The sequence below is a fragment of the Panthera onca genome, chromosome A2, assembly GCF_046562875.1.
Source record: "Panthera onca isolate mPanOnc1 chromosome A2, mPanOnc1 haplotype 2, whole genome shotgun sequence".
NCBI lineage: Eukaryota > Metazoa > Chordata > Mammalia > Carnivora > Felidae > Panthera > Panthera onca.
In genome coordinates this window covers 77,894,318-77,920,184 of record NC_138340.1, presented here as the reverse complement: position 1 = coordinate 77,920,184, position 25,867 = coordinate 77,894,318, and the positions used below count along the sequence as shown (strand labels likewise).

General features: G+C 40.0%; 2 pseudogenes; one reads left to right on the top strand and one right to left on the bottom strand.

Annotated features, from left to right (window-relative positions):
• Positions 1-11,602: 11,602 nt before the first annotated feature.
• On the top strand, positions 11,603-13,275 carry LOC132679847 (heterogeneous nuclear ribonucleoprotein A1-like; annotated as a pseudogene).
• Positions 13,276-17,627: 4,352 nt separating this feature from the next.
• On the bottom strand, positions 17,628-18,362 carry LOC132679849 (large ribosomal subunit protein uL6 pseudogene; annotated as a pseudogene).
• Positions 18,363-25,867: the final 7,505 nt, after the last annotated feature.

The window sequence follows — 25,867 nt, the reverse complement described above, 5'->3', positions numbered from 1 at the left end:
GCAAAGTTAAATTTCATGACAGAGCAATGATATTACATTTTTGCACATTGGGGTTACACAGTCTGACACCATAACATATGTAAAATACCAAGCCTGCCACAGTACCAACAAATCTCTTGGACCTAGTCTGTTCTGTGTATGCCTGTTTCTAGATAAGTGTGTGACAATTTTTGCCAGCTTCCTTTTGACAGGTCTCTTTCTTGACTCTCGGATTCTTGAATTCAGACTCTGGGCCCCCATGCACCTTGCCTACCCACCCCAGCTAATACGCCAGATCCCCAGCACCACAAGCCTGGCAGTGTGCAAGTAGCCCAGACAGGCCACGCCACCCCACAGTGAATCCCGCCCCTAGGAGAGGGGAAGAGAAGGCACACACCAGTCTGACTGTGGCCCCAGCGGTGGGCTGGGGGCAGACATCAGGTCTGACTGCGGCCCCACCCACCAACTCCAGTTATACACCACAGCACAGGGGAAGTGCCCTGCAGGTCCTCACCACTCCAGGGACTATCCAAAATGACCAAACAGAAGAATTCCCCTCAGAAGAATCTCCAGGAAATAACAACAGCCAATGAACTGATCAAAAAGGATTTAAATAATATAACAGAAAGTGAATTTAGAATAATAGTCATAAAATTAATCGCTGGGCTTGAAAACAGTATAGAGGACAGCAGAGAATCTCTTGCTACAGAGGTCAAGAGACTAAGGAACAGTCACGAGGAGCTGAAAAGCACTTTAAACGAAATGCAAAACAAAATGGAAACGACGACGGCTCGGATTGAAGAGGCAGAGGAGAGAATAGGTGAACTAGAAGATAAAGTTATGGAAAAAGAGGAAGCTGAGAGAAAGAGAGATGAAAAAAATCCAGGAGTATGAGGGGAAAATTAGAGAACTAAATGATACACTAAAAAGAAATAATATATGCATAATTGGTATCCCAGAGGAGGAAGAGAGAGGGAAAGGTGCTGAAGGGGTACTTGAAGAAATTATAGCTGAGAACTTCCCTGAACTGGGGAAGGAAAAAGACATTGAAATCCAAGAGGCACAGAGAACTCCCTTCAGACGTAACTTGAATCGATCTTCTGCACGACATATCATAGTGAAACTGGCAAAATACAAGGATAAAGAGAAAATTCTGAAAGCAGCAAGGGATAAACGTACCCTCACATATAAAGGGAGACCTATAAGACTCGTGACTGATTTCTCTTTTGAAACTTGGCAGGCCAGAAAGGATTGGCACGAGATCTTCAGTGTGCTAAACAGAAAAAATATGCAGCCGAGAATCCTTTATCCAGCAAGTCTGTCATTTAGAATAGAAGGAGAGATAAAGGTCTTCCCAAACAAACAAAAACTGAAGGAATTTGTCACCACTAAACCAGCCCTACAAGAGATCCTAAGGGGGATCCTGTGAGACAAAGTACCAGAGACATCACTACAAGCATAAAACATACAGACTCTGGGGATACACCCCATTTGAAGCCCCATAGGAGGCACATCATACTTTACACATCCTCACACATGGTCCTCAAACATTCTCAAGCAAGTTGTGTCATTGTCTTGTCAGGTCTAAGATTAGATTTTAAACTGGATTTTAATTAGTACAAACTGATCAGTTACTCAGATACTATTTCGTGGATGCTGGCAGAAGACACAAAGCTCGTAGGTCAAAAACAAAGGACTTGATCACTTACAGCACAGTAAGAAGCATGAGTTTATATTTGTGAGTATATATTTGAGTTTCTTTGTCGGTACACTTGCCTAGGTTACAATTGGCCTCAAAACCCATAGGGCAACATGATGGGCTCAGATGGATAATAGTATGCAGTGGGCTTCTATCGTAACTGAGTTTGAGAAAAATATACTTTTATAGCAAACAGTAAGCTCAGCTTATACCTCGGGGTGCTTGTTACCTGATCTCTGCAGGTTACCAGCTACATAAACAACCCTGAGAAACAGCCCAGGTAAAAGAGCATTCAGGGCCTTGTAGACTTGGTACAATAGCATGATGTGTCAGAACAGATGAGGCCCAAAGGGGACTGTCTTTTCCAATGTGCAGAAGAAGAAACTCAGTGACTCAGGCTGCAAAGTGCCAAAAACTTCTACGAGCCTAAAGTGCCTGAGTTCCATCCTATTCTGTCATTTAACATTTTTTTAATGTTTATTTATATTTGAGAGAGAGAGAGAGGGATGGTGCATGAGCAGGGGAGGGGCAGAGAGAGAGAGAGAGAGAGAGAGAGACAGAATCTGAAGCAGGCTGCAGGCTCTGAGCGGTCAGCACAGAGCCCAATGCAGGGCTCAAACTCACAGAACTGTGAAATCATGACCTGAGCTGAAGTCAGACTCAACTGATTGAGCCATGCAGGCACCCCCTATTTTGCCATTTAGTAGCCACACAGTGTGATGTGGTCAAAACTTAATCCTTCTAAGCCATAGTGTTCTGATCTCTAAAGTGAGAATAAGAGGCACCTGGGTGGCTCAATCGGTTAAGTGTCTCTGCCCCTCCCCAACTCGTGCTTTTTTTCTCTCTCTCTCTTTCTCAATATTAAACATTAAAAATAAATAAATAAAGTGAGAGTAATAACACAGGTCTTGTCTGCCACAAAGGGTTGTTGTTAACATCAAGTAAGCTATCTTACGTGAAATCACCTTATAAACTATAAAACACTACACACATATAAGGAGTTGTTATAATTATCACAAATCCATCACCATCTTCTTTAAACAACTCATATGACACCCACTTCAAATATTTTGTATGGAGAAACATGGGATATAAATGAAAAGCACTCAAAGCACATATTCAGTGACTTCCAACTTCAATTAATTTCCAGTTTTCTTCTATGCTGAACACGCCTTGAGAGACCTTCTTTTTATGTTCATCTTTGTGTCTCTGGCACTTAACACAGTCCCAGGCACATAGTAATCATGGGTATGATAATGGAGAACTGGTCTCCAACCTAATTAAATCCCTCAGAAAAGAGAACCAGTTTCAACATAAATCCCCTTTGCAAAATCTCATCAATAATAGATGAGATCATGTCTCAGAAATTCAGAACTTTGGGAACTGGGTGCATTTTTTTTGGTAATTATTTCTCCAGCTCTACTTTTCTGTCACTACAGCTCATGTCAACAGCACACCTAGGTCTGCTTTTCTCTATGCTCTAAATATTTCTGTCCACTTCTTCCCCATGAAGTCCATCATCATCTATTGTTAAAATTGTAAAGACTTGACACATTAAATCAGTGGTCCTCCAATTTTTTTCTCTCCTACCTCCTAAAAGAATTTTGAAAAGTTATGAATCCCCTTGCACATTTTCAGATAGACATCTAAACTTTTTCATCACAAATTTGAATAGCTTCAAAATAGTATTTTCTAGCATGCTACAGATATTGATTTTTTTCATTTTTTTAATGTTTATTTATTTTTGAGAGATAAAGAACACAGAACATGAGTGGGGGAGGAGCAGAGAGAGAGGGAGACACAGAATCCAAAGCAGGCTCCAGGCTCTGAGCGCTCAGTACAGAGCCTGATGTTGGGCTCGAACTCGTGAACCATGAGATCATGACGTGAGCCGAAGCCAGATGCTTAACCAACTGAGCCAACGCAGGCACCCCTGACTTTTAAATAAAACTTACATCATAGTTTGCATCCAATAAACTCTAAATGCCAAAGTAATTTGATACCCATCCTTACTCATTTAAAAATCCACAGACAAGCTCTTTTTTGACTATTAGAGAATATATGTCATTCCTTTTTCTCCTTGATCTCATATTTCCCAAAAAAAGAAATGTAATGTAATGCAATAGATTTTTGTATTTGAAAGATTTTAACTGATCACTCTATTAAATTCACTACAATAAAAAAATAATTGTCTTTGGGCTGAAATTTAAACACTGCAATTTTGCATGACCACAAAGTTCTAAGTTTTTTAAAGGTTTCTGGGTTGACTTATCTCAACAATGATTTTGAGTACACAATGGACCAAAGCAACATAAATATGTAATGTATTTTGAGAAATAATTATCAAACATAGCAAGTAAAGTTTTATTTGAAAATCAATAAAAATTAATAAATGAATCTTTTTAAATAAGTTCATGTATCTTTGGCTGTTAGTTATTGTTGAAATGAGACAGAATTCAGCAGCCATTCTTTTCCTATTTTTCACTTTTATAGACATAAGCCCCAAGAAAACTTGTTCTATTAAATCAGTAATGAGGATGTTAGGCATTTTCTCATGGAAATGTCACTCTTTTACTTGGACGCCTTCTTAGTTATAAGTCAAAAAGTGCAGAGTGATCTATTATCAAAAAAATATTTTCATTATCTGATGACAAGTTGGTTAGGTCCTCTATTTTCTTGAAAAGGGAGAATTGGAAACTGCCTACCCAAAAAAACAAGCCAGACCAAACTACTATTACCGAGTCTCTAGAGTTCTGCATTTTCTCAGTTTCTAGGAAGTATGAAAAAAAAATTTTACTCAAGACTTATTACGTGACTATTGATTATACTGTTCATCTTTTACTTAGAGGCATCTTGCTCATGGAGCTAAAATATATAAAAGTAGAGTTAAAAACAAAATTGCAAATTGTGCATTTTAGGACTTTTCTCCTTGACTGTGAACAAACACTTACATGCTAATGTCACATTTCATTTTTTTTAGGTCATCTCAAAGTGTGTAGTAAAGATATGACAAAAAGTCAGACACAAATGAACATGGGGAAGGAAGGAAAAATAAGATAAAAACAGAGAAGGAGACAAACCATAGTAGACTCTTAAATACAGGGAACAAACTGAGGGTCACTGGTGGGGAGGTAGGTGGGGGGACGGGCTAAATAGGTGAGGAGCATTAAGTAGGGCACTTGTTGGGATGAGCACTGGGTGTCATATGTAAGTGATGAATCACTAAATTCTACTCCTGAACCCAATACTACACTGTATGTTAACGAACATGAATTTAAATAAATTTTTTAAAAAGAGAGAAAGTCAAATAAGCTAGTTGATTGGGGAGATCATTCATTCACATATTTGTTAATTAGTCATTCATCAATCATCAAAGATGTATTTGCACTTCTAGGCATCAAGCATGAAAAAATGAATTAGATACTTCTGTATATTTGAAAATTTTGATCTAACTGTTGCAATTAATGGGAAGAAATGACACAGACACTGGAGGGTATTTTATATTTGTACATTAATGATTTCTTCCCAACGTTGGTGGAAGTCAATGATGTTTATATAATTAAAGGCAGAATTTCACAGTATATCAACATCTGAAAGGGAGATATTAATACTAATTAAATCAAACTGTTTTTCTAAATCTTGGGTCATTTTATACTAGATTTGCATCTGGGGAAAATTTTGACTTGTCTTTGAACCTAAATAGGTGGTCTACTTTTAAGAGTACAGTTTAAATATTTTATGTAAATTGACAGGAAGGGAAGAGACCCAGTCACTAATAAATACAAGCTTACAAAAGTACACTAAGGATTGTTGAGAACATTATTTAGACTATAATCTGCAACATATTATATTATATTATATTATATTATATTATATTATATTATATTATATTATATTCCTGTTACGTTACCCTCTCTCTGCTCCTCCCCCGCTCCCACTCTGTGTCTCTCAAAAATAAACATTTTAAAACAATTTTTTTTTAAAGGAGGCACCTGGCCGACCCCTGATCTAAAATATTTTTGGTTGGGGACACCTGGGTGGCTCAGCCGGTTAAGCCTCCGACTCTTGGTTTCACCTCAGGTCATGTTGTCACAGTTTGTGACTTAAAGCCCTACGTTGGGCTCTGCACTGATGGTGCACAGCCCGCTTGGGCATCTTTCTCCCTCTCTCTCTCTCTGCCCTGCCCCCTCTCGTGCTGTTTCTGTCTCTCTCAAAATAAATAAATAAACTTAAATTAAAAAAATATATTTCTGGGGGCGCCTGGCTAGCTCAGTCCGTTAAGCGTCCGACATTGGCTCAGGTCATGATCTCACGGTTCGTGAGTTCGAGCCCGACATCAGGCTCCATGCCGACAGCTTGGAGCCTGGAGCCTGGAGCCTGCTTCTGATTCTGTGTCTCCCTCTCTCTCTGCCCCTCCCCTGCTTGCATTCTGTCTCTCTCAATCTCTCTCTCTCAAAAATAAAATAAAACATTTAAAAAATATTTTTAATATTTCTGGTTATCACACCAGCAAGAAGAGAGCCTTGGTGAGTCTTGCATAGGGAAATGAATAAATAAATAAATAAATAAATAAATAAATAAATAAATAAATGGAGGCACCTGGGTGGTTCAGTCCGTTGAGCATCCAACTTCAGTTCAGGTCATGATCTCACAGTTCGTGGGTTCGAGCCCTGCATCAGGATCTGTGCTGACAGCTCAGAGCCTGGAGCCTGCTTTGGATTCTGTCTCCCTTTCTCTGCCCCTCTCCTGTTCTCACTCCGTCTCCCTCTTTCAAAAATAAATAAACATTAAAAAAATTATATTCCTGTTAAGTTAAACCTAATGTTATGGATTGAATTGGGTACATACCCCTCCCCATCACCCCCACCCCTGTATTCCTGTATCTAAGCCCTAACCTCCAATGTATCTGAAGACAGGGCCTGTGAGGAGGTGATAAAGGCTAAATGAGGTCATAAGGGTGGTGCACTAATCCAATGTGTGTCTTTATAAGAAAAGGAAAAGACACCAGAGTTTTCTGTCTTCACCATGTGAGGACACTCTGAAAAAACAAACTTCTGTTGGTTAAGCCATCCTGTCTGTGGCATTTTGTTATGGCAGTCAGAGCTAACTAATATTCCTAATAAGTACATGGTAGGATTTAATAAATAAGCAGAAAAGTTGTTGATGAGTGACAGCGAGCAGGAGACTGGTAACTGCATAAAAATGATTATGGAGTTCATATTTTGCTAACTTTTGGCAAAAATCAATGAAAATGTTTTTCCTATTAATTTGAATAAATATTCAAGAAAATACAAAACACTAACTTGCCTCTAATACATGTTTCTCAATATAAAAGACAACATTGGTATGTTGGAAGAAATTGTGGGTCTTTTCATCTTGTAATCATGCAAATCATACTATTGAGATGAGACTAATATGCAGATAAATCAGAGTATTCACTGAACCCATCCTCATTACTGAGATGCTAAAATTGCAGAGAGTACAGCTCATAGCAGATTGGCATTTCTCAGGATGCTTTTTACAAATCTTGAACATTTCAAGATAGATAGATAGCTGAAGTACAGAAACCTATCATGAGTTTGTCACCTGAGTGAATAACATGCTGCCATCGTCAATATTTCCAAGAGATGTTCTTTTTGCTCCATTCTCAAGGGAGTCTTTCCTCAAGAACAATATCTTCTTTGCCAGTAGTGAAGACCAAAAAAAAAAGCCATTATCCACCCAGCCCTCACCTAATCCATAATATACTTGAAAGCAACACATCTAAATATATGTCAGCAGCCAGCACACCTGTTTATGGTATCGTTTTAGCCAGTTGAGGATGCTCTGCCAAATTACCATAGACTGTGTGGCTTATACAAGAAGCATTAATTTCTCACAGTCCTGAAGGCCAGGAAGGCCAGATCACAGAAGATCTGGTGTCTGAGGAGGGCCCATCCTTTGCAGATGCCCTGTTTGCAGATGCCATCCTTTCCTTGTCAGAGAGCAAAGAGGGAACCTGCATATCTCTTCTTACAAGGGCACTTATCCCATTCACGAAGGCTCCATCCTCATGACCTAATTATCTCCCAAATTCCTTGCCTCCTAATACCATCATATTGGGGGTTAAAATGTTAACATATGAATTTTGGGGGGGAGGGGGACACAAACATTCACTCCATAACAGTTATGCTTGGCCTTTAACAGAGATAAGCATAAGCATAGGACAGGGAAAGACATGGTGCCCTATTATGTTTGGATTATGGTTCCATTTTGATTAATGGAAGCTCTCAAATACCTATAGACTAAGTTGCCTTTGCTTGGCATCCCAGAGCTTTCTTCACCAGTGGCAATGTACCATTGTATGATATGAAAAATATGCCTCTTTCTTAAAAGGCAGAATAAGGGAAATTGTAAAAGGAAAGATGGAAAAGGAGAAGCAACGTGAGGCAGGTGTATTTGCAAGCAGATGAGTACAGAAAAAGTGTTTATGTACAGAAACGTAGAATCTGGAAATTGACTCCCTTAAAATTATCTAAATCTGTATACCTCTTTAATGTCTTCATGTACCCCCAAAGCTAAGCAAGCCCCAGTCTGAACTAAATATTCTAAATTGCTGCTATTACTGATAATTATCATTGCCATGCACTAAGAGCCTACTTTAAACTAAGTATTGTATTGGAATCTTCAAATATATCAGCTCGTTAAAATTGGGTCTTTCATTTTTATTAATCCCACTTTATAGGTGAAGAAATTGGGACTCAGAGAAGGTAAGTATAGTTTTCCCAGAATCTCACAGCTAGTAAGTGCCAAAGCCAAATTAAATCCTAGCTCCATCTGAATTTAGACCCTATGTTTCATGATGATCCTATGTGGCTTGTACATGTGTTCTTGATTGACAGCAGCTTTTTATTTTTTTTAATGTTTATTTATTTTTGAGAGGGACAGAGACAGAATGTGAGTGGGTTAGGGGCAGAGAGAGAGAGGGAGACACAGAATCCGAAGCAGGGTCCAGGCTCGGAGCTGTCAGAACAGTGCCTGACGCGGGGCTCGAACTCACGAGCTGTGAGATCATGACCTGAACCGAAGTTGGATGCTCAACCAACTGAGCCACCCAGGCATCCCTTGATTGACAGCAGCTTAATATGTCTCCCTCCTGGAGAGCTGGTACTCCCCAAAGAATAGTTCTCTAATGGTAGATTTCTAATGATAGAAGACAGTCTTCCTAGTGCTTCCTCAAATCATGAAAAAAATAACATATATATATATATTTCTCTTCTCCTGATACACATATGACTCTATTTCTTAAACTTGATGAGGTTGCAATGGGGAATAAAATATGAATAACAAGTAAGTATTTAAATTAAGAAAACTTGAGATTATTCCAAGGTCTTTATATGGCCCACTATTAGAAATTTTCTCCCATGTTTTCATACTTAATTTAGGGACTTTGTGGTCACTAGATTTTTCCCTACAAAATATCTCCCAAAGGACTAATTCTTTACCTTTCCATTTTTAGTGTAAAACTGTGAATGTATCTAAAAATACTTCCATTGATTACACACATAGTTAAAAATTGAAGGCAATGATGATCATAACCCTCATAATAGCAAACCCTAAAAAATATTCTCCTGTTTTCTGCAAAAATAGACAAATTTACAGTACTTAAAAAAAACTGTCTTCTCTTCAAACTACTCCACATGTGCACATGCACAGTTTTCACTAGAACTGTGAGTAATGTGAATCTACATTTGTATTTCATAATGTTGATTAAACTAATATTCATATATCTATTCTTTAAGACAAATTCAAGCTTGTTTCCTTGGGTAGACTTAGGGCCTGTGTTTTTTTAGGCACAAAGACATCTGAGAAGTAGCAAGGCATAGGGTAAATAATCTGGGTCGGTTTCCTACATTACAGAGTTAGGAGAGGAGAGTGAGCTTAATGATCTAACTAGAAACATGGTGTAGCAGTTACTAACACAAAAGAGCATCTCTGGTAAAGCCAGCCACAGCGCACTGCTGAGACACTGCTAATACGGTGGAGAGGGGAACCAAAAAAATCTAAGACCGAGAGAGCAGGAGAGGGAGACTGTGCTAATTCTTAAGGTGTACTCCAGAACAAGAATGAACAAAAATATATGTCTATTTGGTCCACAATGAAATAAAACAATGTCATATATTTATGTTTTGCTTAAAGAACTTTCATGTAAATGGATAACAGCCCATGAAGTGTGTGGGGTAGACACTCTTTTCATGATGAGGCAGAAAAGGAAACCCAGGCACAGAGAGAGTGGGTGAATTGCCCAGTGCCCCTCAGCTGCTTCCTGGCAAAGTAATGACCAGTCCAAGGGAAGACCACCTCTTTCTAGTAATCTCAGGAGCTCTTCACTTCCTCTGTCCTCTCTCTTTTAATGCCTAATATTTGTAATAGCTTCTTCCTCTCACTTCCAGGAACCTCTTTCTCCACCTAGTCAACCCTCCTATATCAACATCTCTCTCATTTCCTCATTTTCAGTGAAGATAGAGACCATAAGAAAGATCCATGCCCCAACAGCATTCTGTTAGTGGTACCAAGGGCTGGGGCCCAGAAGTCCCCACTATGAGAGGCTGAGAATCTACATGACCCCCCATATCAGGCTACAACTATGAACTCTGGTGATGCCCTTTTACCCTACTGCTGGGCTATTTTACTTGCATGGAAATCGTGACCATTTTCTCATAGTTGATAATCTAAAACAGTGACTTTGCTTTGTAAAATGTCAACAAGAATATGAAAAAAATGCATTTGAGAATCTATACAGTTGTAAACAAGGGACTCTTGTTTTCACTGAATGGATTTAAATTCCTTGTTATTTTGATCCTGTGCAAACTTTGCTATTTCAGGATGAAGACATATGTTTATAAGCATATATCAATGAACAAAAATTGTACAAATATTTAAGTTAAAAATTGCAAGTAAGTTAAGTTAACCTCTCCACTTTTTTGTCTATACAAACATTTTTTTTCACATGAGCTCCCTACTTGGACCTGTCTTCCCTGTAACTACCCAAATTTTGCATAATAGGCAGCATTTCTTTGAGTATAGTTCTAAGTGTTCTGCGTGTATTATCCCAGTAAGTTCTCAAAACAACCATCTAAGGCAAATACTTTCATTAATCCCATTCTGCAGATACAGAAACTAAGACAGAGTTTACCATAGTTCCCTAGGGCTCCCAGGTAGGGCAGGCATTTAAAACCAAGCAGCTTGGCTCTAGAACCCACATTCTCAACCATCACACTAAACTCTGATATGGCATGCTTATAAATTTTATCTTGGGGGCTTGTATCACCTGCATACCTACCATATTTTCAACCTCTTTGACTTTAAAGTTGAATGTATTGGGGCACCTGGGTGGCTTAGTCAGCTGAGCATCCGACTTTGGCTCAGGTCATGATCTCACTGCTTGTGTGTTTGAGCCCCACATCAGGCTCTGTGCTGACAGCTCAGAGCCTGGAGCCTGCTTTGAATTCTGTGTCTTCCTCTCTCTCTGCCCCCCCCCCCCCACTACTCTCTCTCTCTCTCTCTCTCTCTCTCTCAAAAATAAATAAATATTACCAAAAAATTTTAAGTTGAACATATTAACCTGTAGTGGATTATGGACATAGATGTAAAACATAAAATGATAAAACTTTTACAAATTAAATGGAAGAACATCTTCATGATTAGGTGAAGAAATTTTAGATTTGACACCAAAAGCATGATCCACTAAAGGAAAACTTGATAAATTGCACCTCATCAAAATGTAAAACTTCTGCTCTGTAAAAGACACTGTTAAGAGGATTACAAAGATCAATCATACACTGGGAGAAAATATTTGCAAATCAGGTGTCTGATAAAGGACTGGTTTCTAGAATATATAAAGAAGTCTCAAGATTACTCCTTTCCACCCGTGGATGTCGCTGAGTAAGCATCGTGAAAGTCTCCCCTCCCACTGCCGTCATGTCTAAGTCAGAGTCTCCCAAAGAGCCTGAACAGCTGCGGAAGCTTTTCATCGGAGGTTTGAGTTTTGAAACAACCGATGAGAGTCTGAGGAGCCATTTTGAGCTTCCCTGTAAGTGGGGAACGCTTACGGACTGTGTGGTAATGAGAGATCCAAACACCAAGTGCTCCAGAGGCTGTGGGTTTGTCACCTATGCCACTGTGGAAAGAGGTGGATGCAGCCATGAATGCAAGGCCACACAAGGTGGATGAAGAGTTGAAGAACCAAAGAGGGCTGTCTCGAGAGAAGATTCTTAAAGACCTGGTGCCCACTTAACTGTGAAAAAGATTTTTGTCGGTGGCATTAAAGAAGACACTGAAGAACATCATCTAAGAGATTATTTTGAACAGTATGGGAAAATTGAAGTGATTGAAATCATGACAGACCGAGGCAATGGCAAAAAGAGAGGCTTTGCCTTTGTAACATTTGATGACCATGACTCTGTAGACAAGATTGTCATTCAAAAATACCATACTGTGAATGGCCACAACTGTGAAGTAAGGAAAGCTTTATCTAAGCAAGAGATGGCTAGTGCTTCTTCCAGCCAAAGAGGTGGAAGTGGTTCTGGGAACTTCGGTGGTGGTTGTGGAGGTGGTTTTGGTGGGAATGACAACTTTGGCCATGGAGGAAACTTCAGTGGGCGAGGTGGCTTTGGTGGCAGTCGAGGTGGTGGTGGATATGGTGGCAGTGGGGATGGCTATAACGGATTTGCTAACGATAGAAGCAACTTTGGAGGTGGTGGAAGCTATAATGATTTTGGCAATTACAACAATCAATCTTCAAATTTTGGACCCATGAAAGGAGGAAATTTTGGAGGCAGAAGCTCTGGCCCCTATGGTGGTGGAGGCCAATACTTTGCCAAACCACGAAACCAAGGTGGCTAAGGCGGTTCCAGCAGCAGCAGTAGCTATGGCAGTGGCAGAAGGTTTTAATTACTGCCAGGACACAAAGCTTAGCAGGAGAGGAGAGCCAGAGAAGTGACAGAAAAGCTACAGGTTACAACAGATTTGTGAACTCAGCCAAGCACAGTGGTGGCAGGGCCTAGCTGCTACAAAGAAGACATGTGTTAGACAATACTCATGTGTATGGGCAAAAAACTCGAGGACTGTATTTGTGACTAATTGTATAACAGGTTATTTTAGCTTCTGTTCTGTGCAAAGTGTAAAGCATTCCAACAAAGGGTTTTAATGTAGATTTTTTTTGCACCCATGCTGTTGATTGCTAAATGTAATAGTCTGATCATGACGCTGAATAAATGTGTCTTTTTTAAAATGTGCTGTGTAAAGTTAGTCTACTCTGAAGCCATCTTGGTAAACTACCCCAACAGTGTGAAGTTAGAATTCCATCAGGGTGATGCCAGGTTCCATTTGAAATTTATTTGCAACCTGCTTGGGCACAGAAGCCATTGTCTCCACAAACATTGGTGTGGTTGAACTGACAGTTAAAGTGTTGTGACCTGGAGTTCACCGTTAAAAGGGTCACCCAAGCAAAGTCCTGGAGTTTATTTGGTTATTAATATGATTGTTGGCACATCCTATGCAATATATCTAAATTGAATTATGGTATCAGATAAAATTATAGATGGGATTAAAGCTTGTGTATTGTCCATTATCATGTGCAATCAATAAATGATTTAATAGTGTCTTGAAAAAAAAAGAAGTCCCAAAATTCAACAATAAGAAACAAATAATCCAATTCGATCCAATTAGAAAATGCACAAAGACATGAACAAAAATCTAACTGAAAAGTATATACAGAGAGTAAGTAAATACACATGTGAAAAGATGTTCAACATCTTAGCCATTAGGAAAATGCAAATTAAAACCTCAGCAAAAAAAAAACAAAAAACAAAAAAAACCCTCAGCGAGGTATTATTATACACATATCAGAATGGCTAAAATTAAAAATAGTAATAATACTAAATCCTAGAAGCCAGGCCACTCATACATTGCTGATGGGAATGTAAAATGGTACAGCCACTTTGGATAGTAATTTGTTAAATTGCTTTTTTTATTATAGTTATTTTAGAGAGAGAGCTCATGTGAGCAGGGGAGAGGGGCTAAGGGAGAAAGAGAGAGAAACCCAAGCAGGCTCCCTACTCATCATGGATCCCAACATGAGGCTTGATCCCACAACCATGAGATCATGACCCAAACCAAAATCAAGAGTTGGACACTCAACTGACTGAACCACTCAGGTTCCCCATAATTTGCTAAATTGTTAAAACTAAATATATAATTATCCTATAGCCTACCAGGTGCATCCTTGGGCATATATCCCACAGAAATTAAAACTTATGCTCAAAAACCTGTATGAAAATGTTATACATTTAACTTATACATGTAATTATACATGTAATAAATTTGCACAGTCTACACATACACACAGAAACACACACACAAAGACACTCACATGTAACACTGGGTAAAATATGAATAAATTCTGTGGATTGTACCAACACCAATTTTCTGGTTGTGATACCATATTATAGTTATACAAAATGTTATCAATGAAAGAAACAGAATGAAACATACATGCTTCTATACATTTTTTATAACTTCTTGTGAATTTATAATTATTTCAAAATAAATCATTAAAAAAAAAGTTGAATAGTCGGGCCCAACTTGATACCTCATTCCAGGAAGAAAAATGGCATAATCAACACTATTTGAATGAAGTTATTTCTACCAGCTGAAATTAACCTAACAGTATGATCGAGTCTGCATTTCACCATCTCAAGCAATACAAACAAACAAACAAGGGGGACTTTAATTGATTTTTTCTGAAATTGACATAGATTCTGTCCACAGCCATCCTCCAACCAACAAGTCTGAAGACCCTACCCGTGAGATTACTGGCAAGACCAGTCCTTGGTGAAGCTATGTTGGGTCCTGGGGATAACTCCTTTTCTAAATTCTCATAAACCACATTTTGTCAAGTTTTCTGATTTCCCCATTTTCTCTTACCTATTGGTTGGTCTTAACTTGCTTTCATTCTTTCATTTATTTGTTCATTAATCACACACGTCCTAAATGTTCATCTTATATGCACTGCCACTCTTCTGTGGGGTCATTTGCCTTTCTGCTATCCCTTGGCTCCAACTTGTTCCTTACTTTTCTGTGAAAACAGAGGAGGGAGCATCTAATTCAATGTAGAGGGACTAGGCATCTTCCCAATGGGGGCATTTAAGTTGGTTTCCCAGGATTTTTCTCTCCCTCCTCCAGAAAACTGAGTGGAAAAGCTTTCTTCATCAAGGCAGCAATTCTGCCAAATTTTTCTCACTCTTTGAAAGATCCACTCTGTTACGTTTGGCTAAGATCCAAGAAATGTAATCTACCTCTAAACCAAAAACAAAAGCCAACTCTTCCTTTCCTGAGGCCCTTTCTTCCAAAATCAACTGAAAAGAAAAAATAAATGAAAACTCTTATCTATGCTCTAAAGCCCTCTATTTTCTACTGAAAACTCCAACAACAGAGATAAAATTCCAACTTCTTCTTACAGTCATGGAATTCTGTATCGGGAATGGATGTTAGAGGCCAGCCTCCTCATTATAGAGAAGAAAAAAAAGAAACAGATTTGGAGGGGTAGTGCAGCAGCCCAAGAGTCAGGCAGCCTAGAGAACACAGATTCTCTCTCAGCCAATGCCCCCTCCACTCTGCCATGTTTGCTAAATATTTTCTTACCAATATTTCTTGGTATGATACCTTAGGATAGTTGCTCTAGGAAGAGGACTAGGAAGTCATCCTCTGAAGAACTATATCAGATTCTCTACTAATCTCTTGTGTTCCAAAGGAACAGGATGGGCTCCTTGAAGGTAACATCTGAGGTTCCTTCTGCTTCTCTTCTCTCTCTCTCCCTCTCCCTCTCTCTTCAAATGCTTGTCAGTGACTGAGTCCCAAGAAGTCAACATTTACAAAATCCCCACTGCCTGACAGAGGGAATCAAAAGGGAAGCCCACCAACTGGTTCCAAGCTCCAGATAAGATCAAGAAAGTTCTCCTCACATTCTCTTCCACATTGCCTTTGGCAGGAACCAAGAGGGGACTGTTAATATTTCTGACAAGATCCCAACCCACCAACTCCCCAACCCTCCCATTTCACACCATTATCTTCCTCGAAACAATCAAGACCAACCCCAGAATACTTATAACTCTTTTTTTTCTGTCAGCACAAGAAGCCCAGAGCTCCTTGTCCCCCATATAGCTCTATGAGCAATGAAAACCCATCTCCCCCCAACACACACACACACACACACACACACACACACACATGAGTCCCTATCTCTTTTCTTGCCCTTCTTTTTTTTACTTAGCAATTTTTGATCACCTGACAACTCATATGCTCTACTTGCCTTTCCATCCTCCTCTCCTGGAGTAAAAGCTCTATAAGGACAAGAATTTTCATGTTTTACTCACTGCTCTACCCCTAGTGCTGGCACATTGTACGAGCCCCAAAAATATTTGTTAAACAAATAAATCCGAGACCATTTTTTCTGGTCTGAAGCAAACAATGTGAGGGCCAAAGGGTGTCTGAGAAGTTTGAGAGAAAGACAGAGATTATTTGTGACAACCAGAAAACATGAACAGAGGAAGGTTTGAGCCCTAAGGATTTCCAGAAATGGCATCTATCACATGAAAGAAGTGTTACTAAGAGGATATTCAGACTGTATACAGGGCCAGACATGAGCAAATGGTGTGCTTTTTGAAACAAAATAGAAATAATTTGGCACCTACTGTGTGCCAAGCACTGTGTTATTAATTTATCACAAGAACTATACAAAGTGGTAGTGCTATCCCCATGTACAGATGAAGAAACTGAAGCAAAGAGAAGCAACGTAACTGCCTGAGATCCACAGTTAGGAAGGGGGGGAGCCTCCAAATCTGTCTCTCAGGGTCACAAATCCATTCCCTCTCCTCTCTCTGAACTTGTATGTCCCCTCTGCTCCAGGCACCTTCCAAGTATACCTGGTGTCAATCTCTCAAGGGCTCCTCTAAACCCCAGATGATAGCAGGATCTATTTGTTCCCAGATATGTGTTAATGAATGCTATCAGGCTTAGAACCTGGATGCTGTCTTCCTCTCTTCACCTTTTTCAGCTCTACTGAAGTATAATTAATAAATATATATATATAAATATATATAATATATATTATTATTAATTAATTATATAATTAATATATATAAATATATATATATAGTGTACAACATGATCTGATATATGTACACATTGTGAAATGTTTGCCACAGTCAAGCTAATTAACACAACCATCCCTCACATAGTTATACTTTGTATGTGTGTGTGTTTAGAGCACTTAAGATCTACTCTCTTAGCAAATCTTAGCAAATTTCAAGTATACAATACAGCATTATTAACTATAGTCACTATGCTATACAGTAGATCCTCAGAAGTCATTCATCTTATAACTGAAAGTTGGTAACCTTTGACCAATATCTCATTTCCCCAGTCTCCAAGCTCCTGGAAACCATTATTCTATTCTTTGCTTCCATGAGTCTAACTTCTTTGTCTTTTTTTTGAAATCCCATATATAAGTGATACCATGCAGTATTTGTCTTTTTCTCACTGGCTTATTTCATTTGGCATCATACCCTCCAAGTTTATCCATGTTGTCATCAAAAATGGCAGAAGTTCCTTATTTTTTAAGGCTGAATAATAGTCTATTACATGTATAAATGCACATATATACACACACATACATACATATACATACACACACGTATACATACGAGAAAAACTACAGAACTCACTAGAAAGTACTTTTAATGATTATATTCTTTTCCCCCAAACTAATACAGCTTTTATTGTATATTTTTTTAAGTTTATCTATTTTGAGAGGGGGGGAGGGGCAGAGAGACAGGGAAAGAGAGAATCCTAAGCAAGCTCCATGCTGTCAATGTAGAACCCAATGGGCTCAGACTTACCAAACGTGAGACCAAGACCTGAGCCAAAATTAAGAGTCGGTCACTTCACCGACTGAGCCACCCAGGCACTCCTTATCGCATCTTCAAAATATCACAAGTAAGTCTGAAAAATCATCTGCCTTCTTGCTGTTTCTGTAGCTGGACAACTTAGATCTTATTCATCAGTCTGCTGAACTGTTCCTTTTTCAGAAACACAGATACCATCCCCAAATTTTCTGATATCCTTCTTTTTAACTGTTGTGGCATGCCTGAATCAAGCAACTAGGTTTCATTCAAGTTCAATGCCATTCCCTTCAAGCATTAACTCATCTTTCTGGGCTCAAGATACTGAACAAGCAATACCTGGCCTCATCTGAACCCTATGGATATATTTTTCACCGAAGGAATTTCAGATTTCAACAAGAGAACCATTCCTGAAGAACAACACTGATGGGGAAGTGAGCAAACACAGACCCCATCTTGTACTGGAAGCCCAGGGTAACACCCTTCATCATGCTCTGTACATGACTATGGATGGTGCACACAGTAGCCAGTTCTTTTCTATTTCTCCATCATTTGTCAACGCAGAGCCTCTTCTTTTTCTCTCCTAGCAGACTGAGTTCTACATTGAGGTGACTGAGGTTCCTTTGCAGGGTTCCTCTGGGGCCCTTCACAGTAACAGTGCATGCCTTTAGAGTGATGTCAACATTTTCTGCAATGTCGACAGTCTGATTGCCGAGAGTAGTCTTCATTCTCGCAGTAGATGCGGCAAAGTGATTACATTACCAACAAAAGAAAAAGTACAGTGAAAAAGGTTTCGGGATGGCTCAGTCAGGACAGCACATGACTCTTGATCTTAGGGTCATGAGTTCAAGTCCCACACTGGGCATAGAGCCTACTTAAAAATATGTAAATATTTTTGGGGTGCCTGGGTGGCTCAGTCGGTTAAGCGTCCAACTTCAGCTCAGGTCATGATATCATGGTTTGTTGGGCTCTGCGCTGACAGCTTGAAACCTGGAGCCTGCTTCAGATTCTGTGTCTCCCTCTCTCTCTGCCCCTCCCCTGCTCGTGCTTTGTCTCTCTCTGTCTCAAAAATAAACATTAAAAAAATTAATATATATTTTTAAAGATTTTATATCCTATATTTATGTGTGTGTGTGTGTGTGTGTGTGTGTGTGTGTGTGTGTGTAACACCACAGCCTGATTCTAAAGCTCTTTACTACTTTGTCATACCACATTTGATACCAGTTAAGTGCTCACTCTGTACCAACAAAGGGGTTGGTAAGGAGATAATTATGAGAATATAACCTACTGGTACATTTTGTAAAGCGTTTATGAGTAGAATCTGATTAATCATTTGCAAACCTTAGGAGAACAAACAAAAGAAACTTTTAGATAAAAGCAGGAGAGAGATGGTTTTGTAACATGAGGATGATGAAACACTTGGATGAGTTTTTACTGGGGTCCTGATCCCTGGAGAAACCTTCAAGGAGAGAATTTACCACATTCATCGTGGATGGTTCTTACCGCCATCGTGGAGTGCTTTTGTTTTTGTTTATTTTTTTTAATTTTATTTAAATCTAAATTAGTTAACATATAGTGTAATAATGGTTTCAAGAGTAGAATTTAGTGATTCGTCACTTACATATAACACCCAGTGCTCATCTCAACAAGTGCCCTGCTTAATGCCCATCACCCATTTAGCCCATCCCCCCCCCAACACCCCGCCAGCAACCCTGAGTTTGTTCTCTGTATTTAAGAGTCTTATCATTTGCCTCCCACTGTTTTTATTTTATTTTTCCTTCCCCTCCCCTATATTCATCTGTTGTGTATCTTAAATGTGGAGTGTTTTGATCCAGATTAGAGGGTGCCTCACTGCTGCCACCAATGGGGAATCTAGGAGGAAGAATGTCCATACTCTGCATTGGTCCCACTTGACATCAGCTTTTCACAGCTGCAATGCTTGCAACACTAAGGTCACATCTAATGAGTGTGATTATTGTTCATCATGAAATGGTAAATATATCTATGGAATGACATTGATTAAAGGTATTTTTGGGCTTTTAACATTTTAACTGGATGAAATCGTCATAACCTAAGAAACTTAAAATCTAATATGGACCTTTACATTTAGTAGGAGAAGTGGGAAATGGAAGCTCAAAACTAGGATAGTTGTAAGAAAGATGCTTCTTAAAGATCGATGCAATGAGGAAAACAAAATTTCGGTTTCTAGACACCAGTGCTGCAGTTACCCGTTATTTCCCACCTGCCCAGTAGGCGTCAGTGTAAGACAATGTTCCTACAACTGAACAAGCTTTAAAGCAGAAACAAAACAAGAGTATGAAGTTATAAAACAGAGAAGATGCAATAAAGATGGGGCTACCCAAATTTCACATGAGCCTTAAAATGTCATCATTTAAAGAGAGATGATCTAAACAAAGTTCCGTCATGACTAAGAGGAGGGACCACAGCACCTCAGAAGACCCCATCTGGCTCTCATATTCCTTGTCAACTCAGCAGGAACTCCTCGAGCATCTCACAAGGCTTCTAGGAGGACTCAGCATTGCTGTAAGAGTCAATCACTATGAACTAGTGTAGTAACCAGAACACTCCCAGGGAACAAAGCAGCATTCGGCCCAGTGCACTCCCTTTGAAAAACAGATATTATCCCCACTTCTCAGAGACAATATTAACATAATATATCACAATAAGGAATATATCATAATAAGGATTACAAAAGTGGAAAGAAGAAGGGAGTTAAAGTTTGTATGTGGGCTTTGCAGAATGTGTTGAGTCAGTCAGGGTGAGCTTCCTGGAAGAGTTGGCCTTTGAACTGTGATGGAAGAGAAGAGAGGCACAAAACCAGGGCTATCCTAGCCTCACCTTTCTGCTTTGCATTCAGTTTTCCTCCTCCAAATACAACCACCTTATACTCTGATAAAGGGTAACCAATAAAGGGAAAGAAAATAAACATGAATTATTTTTTAAAATTCACTATATAAAGGTACTTTTGATATTTTAAAGGGAAAATGATAGGAGGTTGGGGGGAGGGTGGCATCTGTTGAGTACCTAATACACACACACACGTTGTGACATACATTCCTTACCAAAATCCTGAATGTAAGTGGTATTACTCTCACTTTTAGATAAAGGATCTAAGACTCATAGACGTTATATATCTCACCCAAGATTATGACATCTAATATTTATGAGTAATTACTCTGCACCATATTAAACTAAGTGAATTCACAATGATCCAATGAAGAAATGATTTATTATTCCCATTTTGCAGAGATGGAAGTTAAGTCTAACAGAAAATAAGTTATTGCTTCCTCAAGATTACAGCACTCCTAATTAGTTGAAATTCAAATTCATGCATTGGAAGTAGGGTTCTCTGGGAAGCGGACTGCGAAATGGATTAAGGTTGTGGTTGTTTATTAGGGAATACCTTTAGGATTAGCATCTGTGGAAGGAAGGGACCAGAAGTAGGACTGGGAAACACATCTGTGTTGTCCAACACTGGGCCAAATGGCCAAGCTTGTATACACCTGCCTCGGTCAGTCAGTAGATGTGGACATGGCCCTGGGGGAGACCCCAAAGGGCTGATGACTGACAACTGTCTGCGGACACTACTCCCAGGGCTGGGACCACAAGTCCTTCCTGGGAGGGACATCTTGGCAGCACATCCCTCTGCCTGTTGCACTGTGTCCATATGGTACTCCCAGCTCATCATGTTTTTCTGCTATACCACAATGGTGGGGGGCCAGAAAGGAGGCAGGGCTGTAGTGGTGAGGTTGTAGAATGGTGAGCCTGGGCCCCAGGCTTCATGGGGAGATGAGCACCAAGGTCTCATCCCTTGTAACCCTCAAATAGCATCAGCTAGGAATCAAGAAAGGGGTGGAGACACGGAACGCTGAGTCAACAGCAGGATCAGTCATTAAATGCTTGTTGTTCAGTTGATTGACAACTTCCAGAGGGTCAAGTTAGGGAGGTACCAACCCATGTGCAGACTCAACAGTTGGTCATGCAGACTCAACAGTTGGTCGTGCAGACTCAACAGTTGGTCAAGGCATTTATGCTATTTAGTAACATCTCATCTCCTGCTGCTTGCCACACTCATCCACCCCAGAGGCTGCCCAAGATGGCAAACCCATCTGGGCATGCCAAAGTGCTGGCCTGGTTTCAGTGTACTGTCCTAACCTACCCTAGGTGACAGTAGCATTGAGTGCACTGTCTTCTATGTGGAAATATAGCCAGCTCACAATATCTCAAGTGGTAAGGATGGCAAAATTCCAGCCTGAGTGGCAACAAATTCTCATACTTCTGCTTGAATTCAGAGAACAGCTGACTTGACAGAAAGCAGAAAGCCGGTGAGCTTACTTCACTCAGTGACAAGTGGGCACAAAGCAAAACCAGCTTTCCATGGTGAAATTCTTCTCAAACGTCATCCTGGTTGTGCATGGAAGAGAAAGCCTGAGAGAAGGCAGGACAGCCGTGTACAAGGAAAACACATCACCTGGTTGGTCTGCAAGTGAGTCTGCCTGAAGCCTCAGAACTGCCAGTTCTTCCCTGGGCTACAGTCACTGCCCCTCCCCCCCCATGCGTGCCTTGGACCAAGCCAGTCATTGCCCTTGGAACACTGCCTCCCCTTTGCCACAGGTAGCAAAATCCAGCCAAAGCCCTGGTTCAAAATTTCCTCCATGAAACTATCTATCCTCACCCTCCAGCCAAAAGCAATTTCTTTTATAATTCATTTGGTACCTACTACAAAGCGGTGGGAGTTCTAACATTTTAAATTGTGCATAAGAATCACTCAAAGTGCTTGATTAAAAGCCAGGGCCTTTGGCCCTGGGCCCCAGACACTCTGATTCATCAGGAATAGAGAGGTCTGGGAATCTGCCATTTTCCTAGTCAGCTCTGATATTCCTGATTTGCTTGGTCAGCAGAGGATACTTTGAAGAGTACTGGCATTGTGCTTGTAAGATTCTGTCCCTGGGGTGACACAATTGCTACAGAGTTGGTGTCCTCTGAAGGGCATGTTTTAATGCAATTGGAGGACAGAGACCCTGTCTTGTTCATAGCTCTCTCTCCTACAATATCTAGCATAGTGATTCACATATAGTAGGTGCTCTAACATTGTTTAGTGATCAGCTAAGAGTTTTTCTGGTCTCCTGATCGTCTTTTTACTCTTCCAAATGGCTTCAGGTTTGGAGGGAAGCCTGCCTCTCACTCCCATTTCTCATGTATTCCTTCTCGTGCTCCCTCGTGCTTCAAGATCTATCCTGCACCCCTTTGATCTACCCTGCTGTGTCCTCCTTTAGTTGATCTTTTAGCTGTTTAACAAAATTTTAACATGATTTTTTATTCTCTCTTTTATCAAAGACCATATTTACTCAAAATTTTAAAACATCCATGTTTACTGGGCATGTTTTAGAAAATACAGTTCACCATTGAACAACGTGGGCTAGAACTGTGTGGGTCCACTTACACAGGAATTTTTTCAATAAATACAGTACAATACTGTAAACGTATTGTGGCTCCCTTATAATTTTCTTCACATTTTCTTTTCTCTTGCTTATTTTATTGTAAGAGTACAGTAATAATACATAGAATATACAAAATATGTATTAATAGACTTTCTATTATAAGTAAGCTTCTGGCCAATAGTAGCCTATTAACAGTTAGGTTCTTGGGGAGTCAAAAGTTATATGCACATTTTCAACTGCATGGGGGCTGGCACCCCTAACCTCTGCACTGTTCAAGGATCAACTGTAAAAGTATTAAGAAGAAAACTTACCTGTAATCTCCATTTCCTATTGAATGTACATTTTCACACATCCTGAAAAGGTTCATTTTTCTGGGGTCTAGGTCAACAGTCTTCTTTATCTTTGGACGTCTCCCTCATTTCTGAGAAAGCTGGGATATTATTACAGATTAAGAAGGGGAGGGGTGACTGGATGGTTCAGTCGGTACAGCATGCAACTCTTGATCTTGGGGTTGTAGGATCAAGCCCCATGTGAATGTAGACATTACTTAAAAATAAAATTTTAAAAAAAGGAAGAAGGGGATTTAGGAGAAGAGAGAACCTAAAGTCTATTTTAAGAGAACAAAAGTTGTTCTATGATTAACCCCCACTTATCAAAAGTTAAACAAACATGAAGCTAATAGGCCAACTTTGACCAAGCACACTGCATAGAGGACTGATATTTGGGCAATAGTATTTTAAGGAACACAGTCTTTTCCTGGCTTTCAGAATGTACAACAGGTAGATAATTAACTCAGCACAATGGGTAGAAAGGGTAGATAGAATATACACAATAATGACAACAAAATAGCAAACATATGTTACTCCCTATGTGTTGGGCATTGATATAAGTGCTTCTATGCATTAACTTATCTAACTTCACAATAACCCTTTGAGGTAGGAATTATTATTGCCAACTTTTTACAAATGAGGAAATGAGTCACAAAGAGTTAGTAACTTGCCCAAGTTCACACAGCTAGTAAGTGGCAGAGTTAGAATTCAAACCTAATCAGGCTCCAGGGTCCATGTTCTTAACTACTAACTGCAAGTCAACTAGTGTTGCCCAACAGTTACAACACGTTAGTCATTGAAAGACCTTAAGTAACACTGGACTTGAACTTTTGTCCAAGACCCCAAATATTTCAGAGTGTTTACTTGGGAAATAAGTCCACAGTTAAGCCTCAGTTAGACAATTATTCCACTCATAATTACCGTCATCCAGTCTTATCTGACAGATCTTGCATATAGTCTGGTTGAACAGCCACACTTTAAAAAGATGCTTCTTTTATTCCTGGACTTGGTTGCTATTCTGAATTCCTTTATTCTACAAATTTACCAAGCAACTGCTATGTGCCAGGCATTATTCTAGGTTCCTGGCCCAGAAGATAAATGAGCTGTGCTGTTTACCCCCCAGTAGAGGACTCAGCCTCTAGTGGATCCATGGTCATGGATAGACAAAGAGTTAGGGATGGGTGGCATATTTGTACATAAGAAAAACTGCTTAGTAACAGGTGAGCATGGCTCTAAAACTCACACCTTCTGCAACCATGGCATGTCTGAAGTATAAGAAATGCAAGTAATCTGAGAGCAGAGCAAGCATTTGGGTTTATGAGAAGAGCCATAGGCATAACCATGGCCAGAGCCAATTATTCACCCAGTGCCACTGTCTCCTGGCCTTCTGAACTAGGTGTGGATGGGGCCCTGGTTCCCTGTGTTGATTTGCAAAGCCATCTTCTCTTCCTAGCATCACCTTCTTCTAGCTTCCCTGTCTTCTACAGTGAATAAATATTTTCTCTAATTCACCCAAGTACTAAAGACTTCATGTGCTGTCACTGAAATAGCCAAGCAGTATAGCCACTAAACAAAATAAAGATCTCTGCCCATGTGGAACTCACATTCAAATGGGGGAGGCAGGCTGCAAGCAAGAAACACTAAATATGAGGTAAAAAGTAAATGATAGAGTATGTTGAAAGGTGACAGGTGCTATGTGGAAAACAGGTAGAGCAGGGTAAGGGGGATCAAAGGTGCTGAGGTGGGAGGGGAAAGGGTACAACTGTCAAGAGAGGGGTCAGGGTAGGCCTCCCTGAGAGGGTGGTATTTGAGCAAAAATTTGGAGGCAAGGAGGTTTGATACGAGGCCCTCTGGAGAAGAGCCTGACCAACAGAGAGAAGAGCTCCAAGAGAAGCCCCAAGCTGAGAAGGGGGCTATTGAGTTGAGGAACAGTGAGGAGGTGAGTGGGGTTAGAACACACTGAACAAGGGGGAGAATGGTGACAGGTGAGGAGAGAGGTAATGGCACCAGTCACGTGGGCCTCTTCATCCTTGCAAGGACTGGCTCGTGAAACTAAGAGCTACTACAGAATTTTTTGAACAGAGACTTGAAACAGGTTTTAATAGGATCTCTCTGGCTGCTTTAGTGAGAACTGACCATGGGAGGCAGAAGAAAGAAGCAGGGAGACCAGTTAAGAAGCTACTATAGGAACCCAGGCATGAGAAGACAATGGCTCGAACCAGGGTAGTAGTAGAAGTGAGCAGATTCTGCACACTTTTTAAAGGGAGCATGTACTGGTCCAAAGAGATAGTTATGTTGCAGTAACAAGAGACCCCCCAAGCCAACAGCTTACAACACTTCATGTCCAGTGTGAGGTGTGAGTCAGCTGTGGCTCTGCTCCTTTTGACTTGGCTTTGGGTCTGGGTCCAGGCTGGCAGAGCAGCCTCTGTCTGGAACATTGTGGATCATTGTGGTAGT